At 43.2% G+C, this 13,010-nt stretch overlaps 1 protein-coding gene across 2 annotated transcripts in view; it reads right to left on the reverse strand.

Annotated features, from left to right (window-relative positions):
* The window catches only part of FBH1 (F-box DNA helicase 1), a 51,807-nt gene extending 44,526 nt beyond the window's left edge, over nt 1–7,281 (reverse strand). The window contains exon 1 of one of the 2 annotated variants that reach the window (XM_055426876.2): nt 7,133–7,274. The gene's annotated coding sequence lies outside the window, so the exon portion shown is untranslated. Of the gene's footprint in view, nt 1–7,132 lie in introns of both variants that reach the window. The other variant, XM_088844265.1, reaches the window with a different exon arrangement.
* Nucleotides 7,282–13,010: the final 5,729 nt, after the last annotated feature.

The following is a 13,010-nucleotide window of genomic DNA, read 5'->3' on the forward strand; positions in this document are numbered from 1 at the left end:
CCCTTTCTCACGTTTCACAGGCAAACAGACGAGCACAGGTGTGTGGGGCCCTCTGTGCAGTTTTATCACGTGACCTCCACAGTCACCATGCTCAGCTGTAACCATTACACAAAGCAATTGCATTCTGTTATTAATAGATGCACACAATCTTCAGTACTGACTGTCCACCTCCTTAGACATTTGAACACCTGAGGATTCATACCCTATGAAAGTTCCTTTATGACTCCACAAGGGATTCCTGATCTTACATAAACAAGAAGAGCATCAGAAAGATTTACAGCTAAATAAAGTGCATCGTGCCCACTGGCATGGGGGAATGAATACGCCTGCTTACGTTTTGAGGTTTGGGCTTTGGCTGTGACTGAGCCCAAGACATTTTCTTCTGCTGCTAGTAAGTTGGTCTAAAGATAGTGGAGATGTATTACCTTTTCTTGCCTGTTCTCACCTTACTGACTTTCTCATGTCCCTTCTACCCTGGATCCATTCCCTCTGTGAAGCACTTCTTCAAGACTCCAACCTTCATGTATCTGGGCTTCTCCTTTTTGATTTTTCGTTCACTCTCATTACTACATTACCAAAACTAAAAAAGCAAAACATTTTAAAGACAGCAGTGTGTACATGACTGTCTCAAACTCACTAGCTATCCCAACAAGGACCTACTGTATAGCACAGAGAAGTCTGCTCAATGTTATGTGGCAGCCTGGATAGGAGAGGGGTTTGGGGGAGAATTGTTGTTCAGTTGCTCAGTCCTCTCCAACTCTGTGTGACCCCATGGACTGCAGCATGCCAGGCTTCCCTATCCTTCACCATCTCCCGGAGCTTGCTTAAACTCATGTCCATTGAGTCAGTGATGCCATACAACCATCTCATTCTCTGTCATCCCCTGCTCCTCCTGCCTTCATTCTTTCCCAGCATCAGGGTCTTTTCCAATGAGTCAGCTCTTCACATCAGGTGGCCAGAGTATTGGAGCTTCAGCGTCAGTCCTTCCAATGAATATTATGGGTTGATTTCCTTTAGGATTGACTGGTTTGATCTCCTGACTGTCCAAGAGATTCTCAAGAGTCTTCTTCAAGGGGGAGAATGGATACATGTCTTATATCTATAGCTGAGTCTCTTTACTGTTCACTTCAAACTATCACAACATTGTTAATCGGCTATACCCAAATAATAAATTAAAGAAACAAAAAGATGAAATAGTGTTGGTAGTTAAGTAATACCAAAGCAGTCCTATTTAGTCAAAGCCATGGTTTTTGCAGTAGTCATGTATGGATGTGAGAGCTGAACCATAAAGAAGAGCTGAGAGCTGAAGAATTGATGCTTTTGAACTGTGGTGTTCAAAAGAGAAGACTCTTGAGAGTCTCTTGGACTGCACAGAGATCAAACCAGTCAATCTTAAAGGAAATCAGTCCTGAATATTCATTGAAAGGACTGATGCTGAAGCTCCAATACTTTCTCCACCTGATGTGAAGAACTGACTCATTAGAAAAGACCCTGATGCTGGGAAGGATTGAAGGGAGGAGGAGAAGGGGACTTCAGAATGAGATGGTGGATGACATCACCGACTCGATGGACATGAGTTTGAGCAAGCTCCAGGAGTTAGTGATGGACAGGGAAGCCTGGCTTGCTGCAGTCCATAGGGTTGCAGAGTCAGATACGACTGAATGAACTGAACTGATTTTCCAGTGGTCATGTATGGATGTGAGAGTTGGACCATAAAGAAGGCTGAGCACCAGAAAACTGATGCTTTTGAACTGTGGTGCTGGTGAAGATTCTTGAGAGTCCCTTGGACTGCAAGGAGATCTAACTAGTCAATCCTAAAGGAAATCAATCCTGAATATTCATTGGAAGGACTGATGCTGAAGCTGAACCTCCAATATTTTGGCCACCTAATGCAAAGAGCCGACTCATTAGAAAAGACCCTGATGCTGGGAAAGATTGAAGGCAGGAGGAGAAGGGGACGACAAAAGATTAGATGGTTGGATGGCATCATTATCTCAATGGACACGGATTTGAGCTAGCTCTGGGAGATGGTGAAGGACAGGGAAGCCTGGTGTGGTGCAGTCCATGGGGTCGCAAAGACTTGGAGAGAAGACTAAGCCCCTGAACGACAACAACAATACATAAAACAGATAACCAACAAGGAACTACTGTATATCACAGAGAACTCTACTCAGTATTATATAATAACCTATATGGAAAAAGAACCTGAAAAGAATGGAGATTATATATATATATATATATATGACTGATTCACTTTGCTGTACACCTGAAACTAACACAACACTGTGAGTCAAATATACTTCAATGAAATTTTTTAAAAATTGTTTCCTGCTGTTACAAGACTTTACATCTCTTTAGAACAAATCTCTCCAACTCCTAATAAATATCTCAGATGCTAAGGGGTCATTCCTATGACTTCCTTCCATTAAATTTGCAGTTTCCTAAAGTACCTTTATTCAGTCCAATGGGTCATGAGCATTGAGGGACCCAGTAACAACCCATGAGAGAGGAGAAGCCACATTTTGTTGGGTTTTCGAATCTCTAGCATCCAGCACAGAGACTAGACTCTGGACTTGGTTGGTTTTGGGTGTGCAGCTTCTGAAGGACATGATACTCATTGAATAGCTGAGGTGGGGGAATATGACACACAGAGTATTTTAAGAAGATAGATTTTCTAGACTTTTCAGACTAGGTGGGTAACAAATGAAAAACTCCTAACTAGGAACGTTCCCTCCGCCTCTTGAATCTATTTAAAATAAAGGAAGGCACACTAAAAAGAAAAACTAATGGAAATGGAGCAGAACACTGTGAAGACCTCCCCACAGCACCTGCCTCTTGTTTGTAGAAAAGCTTTAGCCTCTGAGGCTTTGCCCAAGTCTGAAAGAGCAAACGTAATCAGACAAGTGAGAAAATGCTGAAATAAATGAAAACGTCCAAGACAAAAGAACAGTAGTTAAAACATCAAAGTCAACTCCTCCTCAGGGGCTGTAGATAACATTCTGAGCCATATCCTGGAGTTCTGCTGCAGATACTGAAACCCCCACCAGGTGGAAGAAGTTAACTGCATGCTGACTACACCTGTGTAGACCCCAGACCAGCTGATGGTACTGACTCCTAAAACCACCCACTTAGCTCACCACCAACCAATCCAGAAGGATGGACACCAGCTATCAGGCATCTCACCACTAACAGTGCCTTTCAAAACCTTTCCCTGAATTTGGGGGAGAACTGATACATGTATATGTGTGGCTGAGTCACTCTGCTCTGCACCTGAAACTATCACCACACTGTTCATTGGCTAAACTCCAATAATACAAGTTTTTTAAAAAAACTATTTTTGTCTTTAGGAAACCTAAGCCACATATTTTTCTTTATTCTAGTTTACCAAGAAATGCATTCATTTTTTCCAAAGTCAGTTTAGATGTTTTTGTGAAGGTATATTTTAGATGTGATTAGTATTTAAAGCAATAATTTTTAATAAAACTGATTACCCCCCGTAATGTCCATGGGCCTCATCCAATCAGCTGAAGGCTGCAAGCCCAAATACTGAGGTTCCTCAAAGTGGAAGGATGTTTTCAAATTGTGGTGCTAGAGAAGACTCTTGAGAGTCCTTTGGACTGCAAGGAGATCAAACCAGTCAATCCGAAAGGAAATCAACCCTGGATATTCATTGGAAGGACTGATACTGAAACTGAAGCTTCACTATTTGGGCCACCAGATGCAAAGAGCGATTTCTCGGAAAAGACCCTAATGCTGGGAAGGATTGAAAGCAGGAGGAGAAAGGGGCAGCAGAGGACAAGATGCTTGGACGGCATCACCAACTCAATGGACATGAATTTGAGCTAACTCCAAAAGACAGTGGAGGACAGAGGAGTCCCAAAGACTGCAGTCCATGGGGTCGCAAAGAGTCGAACACAACTTAGGGACTGAACAGCAACCACAAAGTGGAAGGAATTCAAGTCTGAAGCATAGAAACCCTGGCTGAGTTTCCAGACTGTTATTCTGGGGATTCAGATTCAAGACTGCAACATCAACTCTTCCCTGAATCTCCAGTCTACTGGCTCACTCTACAGATTTCAGGTCTCCTGACAGATGGATAGATAAACAGCTAATCCCCTACTGTCTTTATTCCCCCTCTGGAGAACCTTAAAAATTCTACTGTAGTCCAGCAGTGTGGCTCTAGTTATGTTTCACTATATCCAGGTAGCAGGAATATAGTTATGTTTATAATTATAGTAAAATACATTGTGGTAATCATCTTGTAAGTCAAATCATTATGCTCTACACCTTAAACTTATACACTGCTGCATGTTAATTACATCTCAATAAAACTGGAAGGGAAAAAAATTGCAATTTGGGAAAAAGAGATTCAGGTTAAACTGAAAGAATGTTCCAAAAAAGAGTCGGGTTTATGAAGATAAAAGGCCACAGGTTGTCAAAAATTGCCTGAGGAGAACTGTGAGCGACTCTGATACAAGCCAGGAAATATTTGTCCTTACGGAATCACAAATTATTTAGGGCAGGGGTGGCCTGAGAAGTAGCTTCAGTTTTTGGCAGATGTTCTGAAGGGCTTCATTAGGACAACAAATGATAGGAAGGTCAGATTCCATCCAGGCTGAGACATGCCTATGTCACAAGCGTTAATAGCCTCCTGGCTCTGTTTCAGAGAGCTCTTTAGGGAGCATTATTATCGTTGAGTGGTTAAGTCATGTTCAACTCTTTGCGACCCCATGGACTGCAGCACGCCAGGCTTTCCTGTCCTTCACTATCTCATGGAGTTTGCTCAAGTTAGGGAGCATTACCGACTCCATGGTTTTTCACAAAAGGCAGTATGAAATCTGGCCCTGACTTCTGCTGAAGTGAATAGGGAAGCCCCTTTTGTATTCTATTACAAGTTCAGCACTAAAGGGATGTTGCCTTTATGCTTATATTATACATAGTGGCCAGAGAAGGCAATGGCAAGCCACTCCAGTACTCTTGCCTAGAAAATCCCATGGATGGAGGAGCCTGGTAGGCTGCAGTCCGTGGGGTCACTAAGGGTTGGACACGACAGCGACTTCACTTTCACACATTGGAGAAGGAAATGGCAACCCACTCCAGTGTTCTTGCCTGGAGAATCCCAGGGACTGGGGAGCCTGGTGGGCTTCCATCTATGGGGTCACACAGAGTCGGACACGACTGAAGTGACTTAGCAGCAGCAGCATACATAGTGGCTTGTCGCTGGGAGCCCTGCCTCCCGCATAGTGAGCATTAAGCTGAAATACCTGTCTTTACCTCCCAGAAAACAACCTGACCAAGCCCACCTGTCAGTGACTGCAGGAAGGGAATTAACACAACCCCTTCAGAGGCTGATGGGAACCAGGAAAGGTTTGACTTTACTCTTTCTCCTTTTAGTGTAAAACAAGCCTGAATTCTAACTCAGGCAAGGTGGTTCTTGGGGACATGAGTCCACCATTATCTTGATCTACCAGCTTTCCAAACAAAGTTGCTATTCCTTGCCCCAACAACTCATCTCTTGATTTATTGGCCCATCCTGTAGGAAGCAATAGGACTTGGTAACATGATGACCCTACCTATGGCTAAGGCCTTCAAGTGAGCGTGAGCTCACTGGCTGGTGCTGCTGTATAGATAACAGTTTACCAGAGATCTCTTCCTTGCTGCTGCTGCTGCTAAGTCACTTCAGTCGTGTCCGACTCTGTGTGACCCCATAGACGGAAGCCCACCAGGCTCCCCAGTCCCTGGGATTCTCCAGGCAAGAACACTGGAGTGGGTTGCCATTTCCTTCTCCAATGTGTGAAAGTGAAAAGTGAAAGTGAAGCCGCTCAGTCGTGTCCGACCCCTAGCGACCCCACGGACTGCAGCCTACCAGGCTCCTCCATCCATGGGATTTTCTAAGCAAGAGTACTGGAGTGGCTTGCCATTGCCTTCTCCCTCTTCCTTGCAGACAAGGCAAAGTCTATGCCAGTTGTAAATGAGCATAACTACCTGTACTCAGGTGTGTCCTGTGGGGGAGGACAAAAATTTTATCCTTCTAGGTTCATCTGGCTTGTTAAGAAGCAACTTAACATGAGACAGATTAACAGAAAAGCAAACAAAAGGTTCACAACATGTATACTTCTGTATGCATGGGTGAGAACAAGAAAACCTGAGTAACTCACCAGAATGGTTGAAACCCTCACCTTAAATACCATCTTCAGCTAGAAACAAAGGAGGATGTTGTGGGTAGTGGTTTGGGACTAGAATGTGGAGGAAGGTGATTCACACGGAGATGGAAAAGCAAGTGTTTGGAGCTCTCTGGAAAGATCTGCAGTTCCCCTGACCCCACCTGGCCCACATTTTTTCTCAGTATCTCTGGTAGCTCTCTTCCTGAGCCAGGCCCTTTGTCTAAACTATTCAGCATTTAAGGAGGCGGTCAAAAGAAAGACTTTGAGTCTTTTGTTTCTTAAAAATGTTCTGCCTAAAATCATTCTCTTGCCAAAGAGACACATTTTGGGGTGACAGATATTCCTTCCCTACAATACCCTGGATCAGGTAGAAAAAGTTAATTCGGAAACACAAGGAGGAAGCCACCTTGCTTCCCAAAATAGTCCCTAAAATTTTGGGGGACTTGCTTAGATTCCTGAATCTAAGACTTGGGGGAGTTCAGCTGAGACCAATTTCTTTTGTTCAGTAAGGATCTTGCTGATTAAATGTTGCCCAAGACGAGCCAGAAGGATTTGGTGCCCATCAACTTCAAGTTTCCTTGGACTGGTTACAGTGGCTGCTGTTGGGCCTGAAACTCTTCTAGGAACAAGGGGGGAAACTGTGGGGAAATAAACTTCCCTGGGATTTCTCAGTTTTGTAAAAAGCCCAGATCTTCTGAGACTCTTCAGCGCAGACATCTGCAGCCGTTCATCTAGTTAATAGCTGAAAGAATTCATAGTCTGATCTCCCCAAGGAGCAGGGAAGACCTACAGCCCAGAGTAGGTCCCCCGAAGGTACTCCGTCTCCCTAAGAATTTATATTTCAAGAAAGGATGAAGCCCAGAACCTTGGAGACTCCAGATCAGGCTCCTGGAGAGATTTTGTCACCAGCAAAGCCCATAAACAGTTACCAGGTTAAAAAACAAAATATTAGGAATAAAAATACTAACCTCCTTTCCCTTGTGCTTCATCTCGTTTCTCTTGCTTGCCGGGTGTTTCCTGCAGAGGCCTTGCTCCCGGCTCTTCAAACCCCAGTTCCTGGTGTGAACCAGCTTGGCCGATGCTCCTGCTTGGGCTGCCATGTGCGGAGACGCTGCACAGGACACCTTAATGCAAGATGGCAATGAGCCCTGTGAGCCCCATTACCTGGAGCAGCTGCGCCTGTCTCTGCTCCCCACAACCCCGCCAACTCCACCCACTCCCCCGCTGATGAGTGCCCTACGGAGCAGCCCCACCCATGGCTTATTGGAGCGTGTGGACTGTACAGTGGGCAGTTCCTTTGCTTCTCAACACGACTCACTCCATTGGTGGAGAAACACTGGGCAGAAGGGTCCTTGTTGGGGTGGGTGACATCTTTACTTACGTACCAAAGGCCAGAGTAAGGAGGACAGCCTTCCCAGGAGAGGAGAAGGCCCTTCTCAGCAGCAGGGACAAGGTTTCCTTCTGCTCTGCACCTGCTGGTGTGGAACAGCTGACCTGCTCTCAACACACGGCCCCAGGTGCAGTCCTGGGTGAGGAGGCAATGCCTGTGTGTTTACTGTGAGATATTTAATAAGAACTGTGTCTTTGATCACAATGACCTGTTCATGCCTTCAGGGTAAAAGGAATGAATGTTGAAAGCCTAGCCAAAAGGAGGGAGTGTCTCCAAGAGGTCAGTTAGAGTGAATGCCAAGAGGTAGGAGAAATTCAGATAGACAAGGGCAGGAAAGGTGTGGCTTTGATTCAGCGATGAGGTAGTCATTAGTGACTTGGGAGTAGTTTTGAGAGAAAGGGAAGACAGTCTAGAACTGCTAGGGATACAGGCGAACATTCAAGAAGTTTGTTGTGGGACCTAAGATTGTCTGGTCAAGTGAGAGGGGAGAAGCATGGTGAGAATTTTGTAGAGAAGAAATTTGAAATCCTTATCAGAAGATACAAATTAAAATTAGCAGAATCACTGGGCAGTGCAGCACCGAGACCCTTGGAGAGGGTGACAGGGGAGAAGGATCAACAGTCTCATATGAAACTGGAGTTCTGCCAAGTCAGATCACTGAGAAGACAGAAAGACCAAGGGATCAAGTGAGCATTATTAACATGTCAGCTCTTGGAACTGTTGGGGAGGAAAACACTTCCTCCACCCTCAGGTTCAGTTATTGGGAATCTGCCAATTAAATTGACAAAAGCAGATGACCATGAGAAAAAACATTTAAATAGCTTTCCAGGAATGATGTACACATGTGAGAGTTGGACCGTAAACAAGGCTGAGTGCTGAAGAATTGATGCTTTCAAACTGTGGCGCTGGAGAAGACTCTTGAGAGTCCCTTGGACAGCAAGGAGAACGAACCAGTCAATCCTAAAAGAAATCAACCCTGAATATTCATTGGAAGGACTGATGCTGAAGCTCCAACACTTTGGCCACTTGATGGGAAGAGCCGACTTACTGGAAAAGGCCCTGATGCTGCGAAAGATTGCGGCCAGAGGAGAAGGGGGTGACAAAGGATGAGATAGTTAGATGGCATCTTCGACTAAATGGACATTGAGTTTGAGCAAGCTCCGGGAGATGGTGAAGGACAGGGAAGCCAACATGCAGAGGTTCACAAACAAATGTGCCTTGGAGGGGTGACTACAACTGGGAGTTGATGTACTACTCAATAAATGGCAGGGAGTAGGACAAAAGGCCATCTTCTTAAAAACAGGTGACTTGGGGAAGGAGGGGCACTTACAACAAAAACCATTTAAGAAATATAAATGGTACCTTAGGAGGATATATGGGAGACAGGGAAGTTTTGCGAAAATGTCTATCTGTCTGGCGCTTGGAACTTTTCTCTCATTTTAACACTGTTCCCAAAAGTAAATAAAAGTCAATTAAAACCAACTCAAATGCATTCCTTTTTATAGCTGAATACTATACAGCTTCTTTATCCATTCATCTGTTAATGGATATCGAGGTTACTTCCATGTCCTAGCTGTTGTAAATAGTGCTGCAGTGAACACTGGGGTACATGTGTCTTTTTGGAATTTGCTGTATGATGCAGGGAACCCAAAGTTGGTGCTTTGTGACAACCTAGAGGGGTGGAACGGGGAGGGAGGTGGGAGGGAGGTTTAAGAGGGAGGGACCATACGCATACCTATGGCCAATTCAAGTCAATGTTTGGCAGAAACCATCACAATATTGTAAAGTAATTATCCTCTAATTAAAAATAAATTTTTTTAAAAAGTTAATTCATTGCAAAGGCAAAAACCCAGGCAAATCTTATTTTTCCATGAGGAAAGACCTATGAATCCATGTTTAAAGTTACATACAGTAACTTTTATGCCACTATTAACAGTTGTAATACATCAAAACACTGACAGCAGCCATAACAGCAGTATCTAAATCTTTAGGTCTATATATAGTGATAAAAACTGGAAAAAACAAAAAGCTATCAATCAACACCACTAAATAGTAATGACAAGTATGGTTGTTTGGGTGATGTTTAAACAGCTGATATTAGGGCTTAATTTGAGTTCATAAAGGGCTGCTCAAATGGTGAAGAATCCACCTGCAACTCAGTGACCTGGGTTTGATCTCTAGGACTGGAAGATCCCCTGGAGAAGGGAATGGCTCCCTGCTCCAGTATTCTTGCCTGGAGAATTCCATGGACAGAGGAGCCTGGCAGGCTCGTCTATGGAATCACAAAGAGTCAACAAGACTGAGTGATTAACAGTATCACTTTGAATATGGAAAACTCGTGCTGGTTTTTAAGTCTGCTAAGTTAGATGCAGAGAAACAGCACTTAAAATACCATATAAATTTTTATCATACACACATAACATGAAAGTATTTTCCTTAAATAAAGAATTTCTCATCACGTTTAATGGGAAACAATGAAAACTTCATGTAAACAGTCTCGTAGGGAAACTTTTACTATTTATCGTTCAAATCGTATCTTTTTTCTTCAAAGTCTGTCCATATTCTTGTGATGTTTTCAAAAGTAGGTCCTCGAGGAGACACTCTAAAGGAATTAGAGGCAAATTCAGCATCAACTGGAAAGAAAAGGAAAGAATTATCTTCTTTACCTATAATACTTGAGTTAACTAAGTATTAGTTAAGAAAAAGAAAAAACAAAACTGAGACCTTTCCAAGTGTTCCAAAGAATGAAACAGATCTAGTATTCTTGCCTTGAGAACCCCATGAACAGTATGAAAAGGCAAACTGATAGAATACTGAAAGAGGAACTCCCAAGGTCGGTAGGTGCCCAATATGCTACTGGAGATCAGTGGAGAAATAACTCCAGAAAGAATGAAGGGATGGAGCCAAAGCAAAAACAATACGCAGTTGTGGATGTGACTGGTGATAGATCAAAGTCCGATGCTGTGAAGAGCAATAGTGCATCGGAACCTGGAATGTTAGGTTCATGAATCAAGGCAAATTGGAAGTGTCAAACAGGAGATGGCAACAGTGAATGTTGACATTCTAGGAATCAGCAAACCAAAATGGACTGGTATGGGTGAATTTAACTCAGATGACCATTATATCTACTACTGTGGGCAGGAATCCCTTAGAAGAAATCGAGCAGCCATCATGGTCAACAAAGAGTCCAAAATACAGTACTTGGATGCAATCTCAAAAACGACAGAATGATCTCAGTTCGTTTCCAAGGCAAACCATTCAGTATCACAGTAATTCAAGCCTATGCCCTGACCAGTAATGCTGAAGAAGCTGAAGTTGAACAGTTCTATAAAGACCTACAAGACAATTTCAGAACTAACACCCAAAAAGATGTCCTTTTCATTATAGGGGACTGGAATGCAAAAGTAGGAAGTCAGGAAACACCTGGAGTAAACAGGCAAATTTGGCCTTGGAGCACGGAATGAAGCAGGGCAAAGGCTAATAGAGTTCTGCCAAGAGAACGCACTGGTCATAGCAAACACCCTCTTCCAACAACACAAGAGAAGACTCTACACATGGACATCACCAGATGGTCAACACCGAAATCAGGTTGATTATATCCTTTGCAGCCAAAGATGGAGAAGCTCTATACAGTTAGCAAAAACAAGACCAGGAGCTGACTGTGGCTCAGATCATGAACTCCTTATTGCCAAATTCAGACTTAAATTGAAGAAAGTAGGGAAAACCACTAGACCATTCAGATATGACCTAAATCAAATCCCTTATGATTATACAGTGGAAGTGAGAAATAGATTTAAGGGACTAGATCTGATAGATAGAGTGCCTGATGAACTCTGGACGGAGGTTCGTGACATTGTACAGGAGACAGGGCCCAAGACCATCCCCATGGAAAAGAAATGCAAAAAAGCAAAATGGCTGTCTGAGGAGGCCTTGCAAATAGCTGTGAAAAGAAGAGAAGCGAAAACCAAAGGAGAAAAGGAAATATATAAGCATTTGAATGCAGAGTTTCAAAGAATAGCAGGGAGAGATAAAAAGCCTTCCTCAGCGATCAATGCAAAGAAATAGAGGAAAACAACAGAATGGGAAAGACTAGAGATCTCTTCAAGAAAATTAGACATACCAAGAGAACATTTCATGCAAAGATGGGCTTGATAAAAGACAGAAATAGTATGAACCTGACAGAAGCAGAAGATATTAAGAAGAGATGGCAAGAATACACAGAAGAAGTGTACAAGAAAGATCTTCACGACCCAGATAATCACGGTGGTGTGAGCACTCACGTAGAGTCAGATATCCTGGAATGTGAAGTCAAGTGGGCCTTAGAAAGCATCACTACAAACAAAGCTAGTGGAGGTGATGGAATTACAGTTGAGCTATTTCAAATCCTGAAAGATGATGCTGTGAAAGGGCTGCACTCAATATGCCAGCACATTTGGAAAACTCAGCACTGGCCGCAGGACTGGAAAAAGTCAGTTTTCATTCCCATCTCAAAGAAAGGCAATGCCAAAGAATGCTCAAACTACTGCAGAATTACACTCATCTCACACACTAGTAAAGTAATGCTCCAAATTCTCCCAGCCAGGCTTCAGCAATACATGAACCATGAACTTCCAGATGTTCAAGGTGGTTTTAGAAGAGACAGAGGAACCAGAGATCCTTGCCAGTATCCACTGGATCATCGAAAAAACAAGAGAGTTCCAGAAAAACATCTATTTCTGCTTTATTGACTATGCCAAAGCCTATGACTGTGTGGATCACAATAAACTGTGGTAAATTCTGAAAGAGATGGGAATACCAGACCACCTGACTTGCCTCTTGAAAAACCTATATTCAGGTCAGGAGGCAACAGTTAGAACTGGACATGGAACAACAGACTGGTTCCAAATAGGAAAAGGAGTACGTCAAGGCTGTATATTGTCACCCTGCTTATTTAACATATATGCAGAGTACATCATGAGGAACGCTGGGCTGGAAGAAGCACAAGCTGGAATCAAGATTGCCGGGAGAAATATCAATAACCTCAGATATGCAGATGACACCATCCTTATGGCAGAAAGTGAAGAGAATAAAAAGTCTCTTGATGAAAGTGAAAGAGGAGAGTGAAAAAGTTGGCTTAAAGCTCAACCTTCAGAAAACGAAGATCATGGCATCTGGTCCCATCACTTCATGGGAAATAGATAGGGAAACAGTGGAAACATTGTCAGACTTTAGTTTTGGGGGCTCCAAAATCACTGCAGATGGTGATTGCAGCCATGAAATTAAAAGACGCGTACTCCTTGGAAGGAAAGTTATGACCAACCTAGATAGCATATTAAAAAGCAGAGACATTACTTTGCCAACAAAGGTCTGTTGAGTCAAGATTATGGTTTTTCCCGTGGTCATGTATGGATGTGAGAGTTAGACTGTGAAGAAAGCTGAGTGCTGAAAAACTGTGGTGTTGGAGAAGTCTCTTGAGA

Source organism: Moschus berezovskii, chromosome 15 (genome assembly GCF_049115385.1).
Source record: "Moschus berezovskii isolate FMDL1 chromosome 15, NW_MosBer_1.0, whole genome shotgun sequence".
Classification (NCBI taxonomy): Eukaryota; Metazoa; Chordata; class Mammalia; order Artiodactyla; family Moschidae; genus Moschus; species Moschus berezovskii.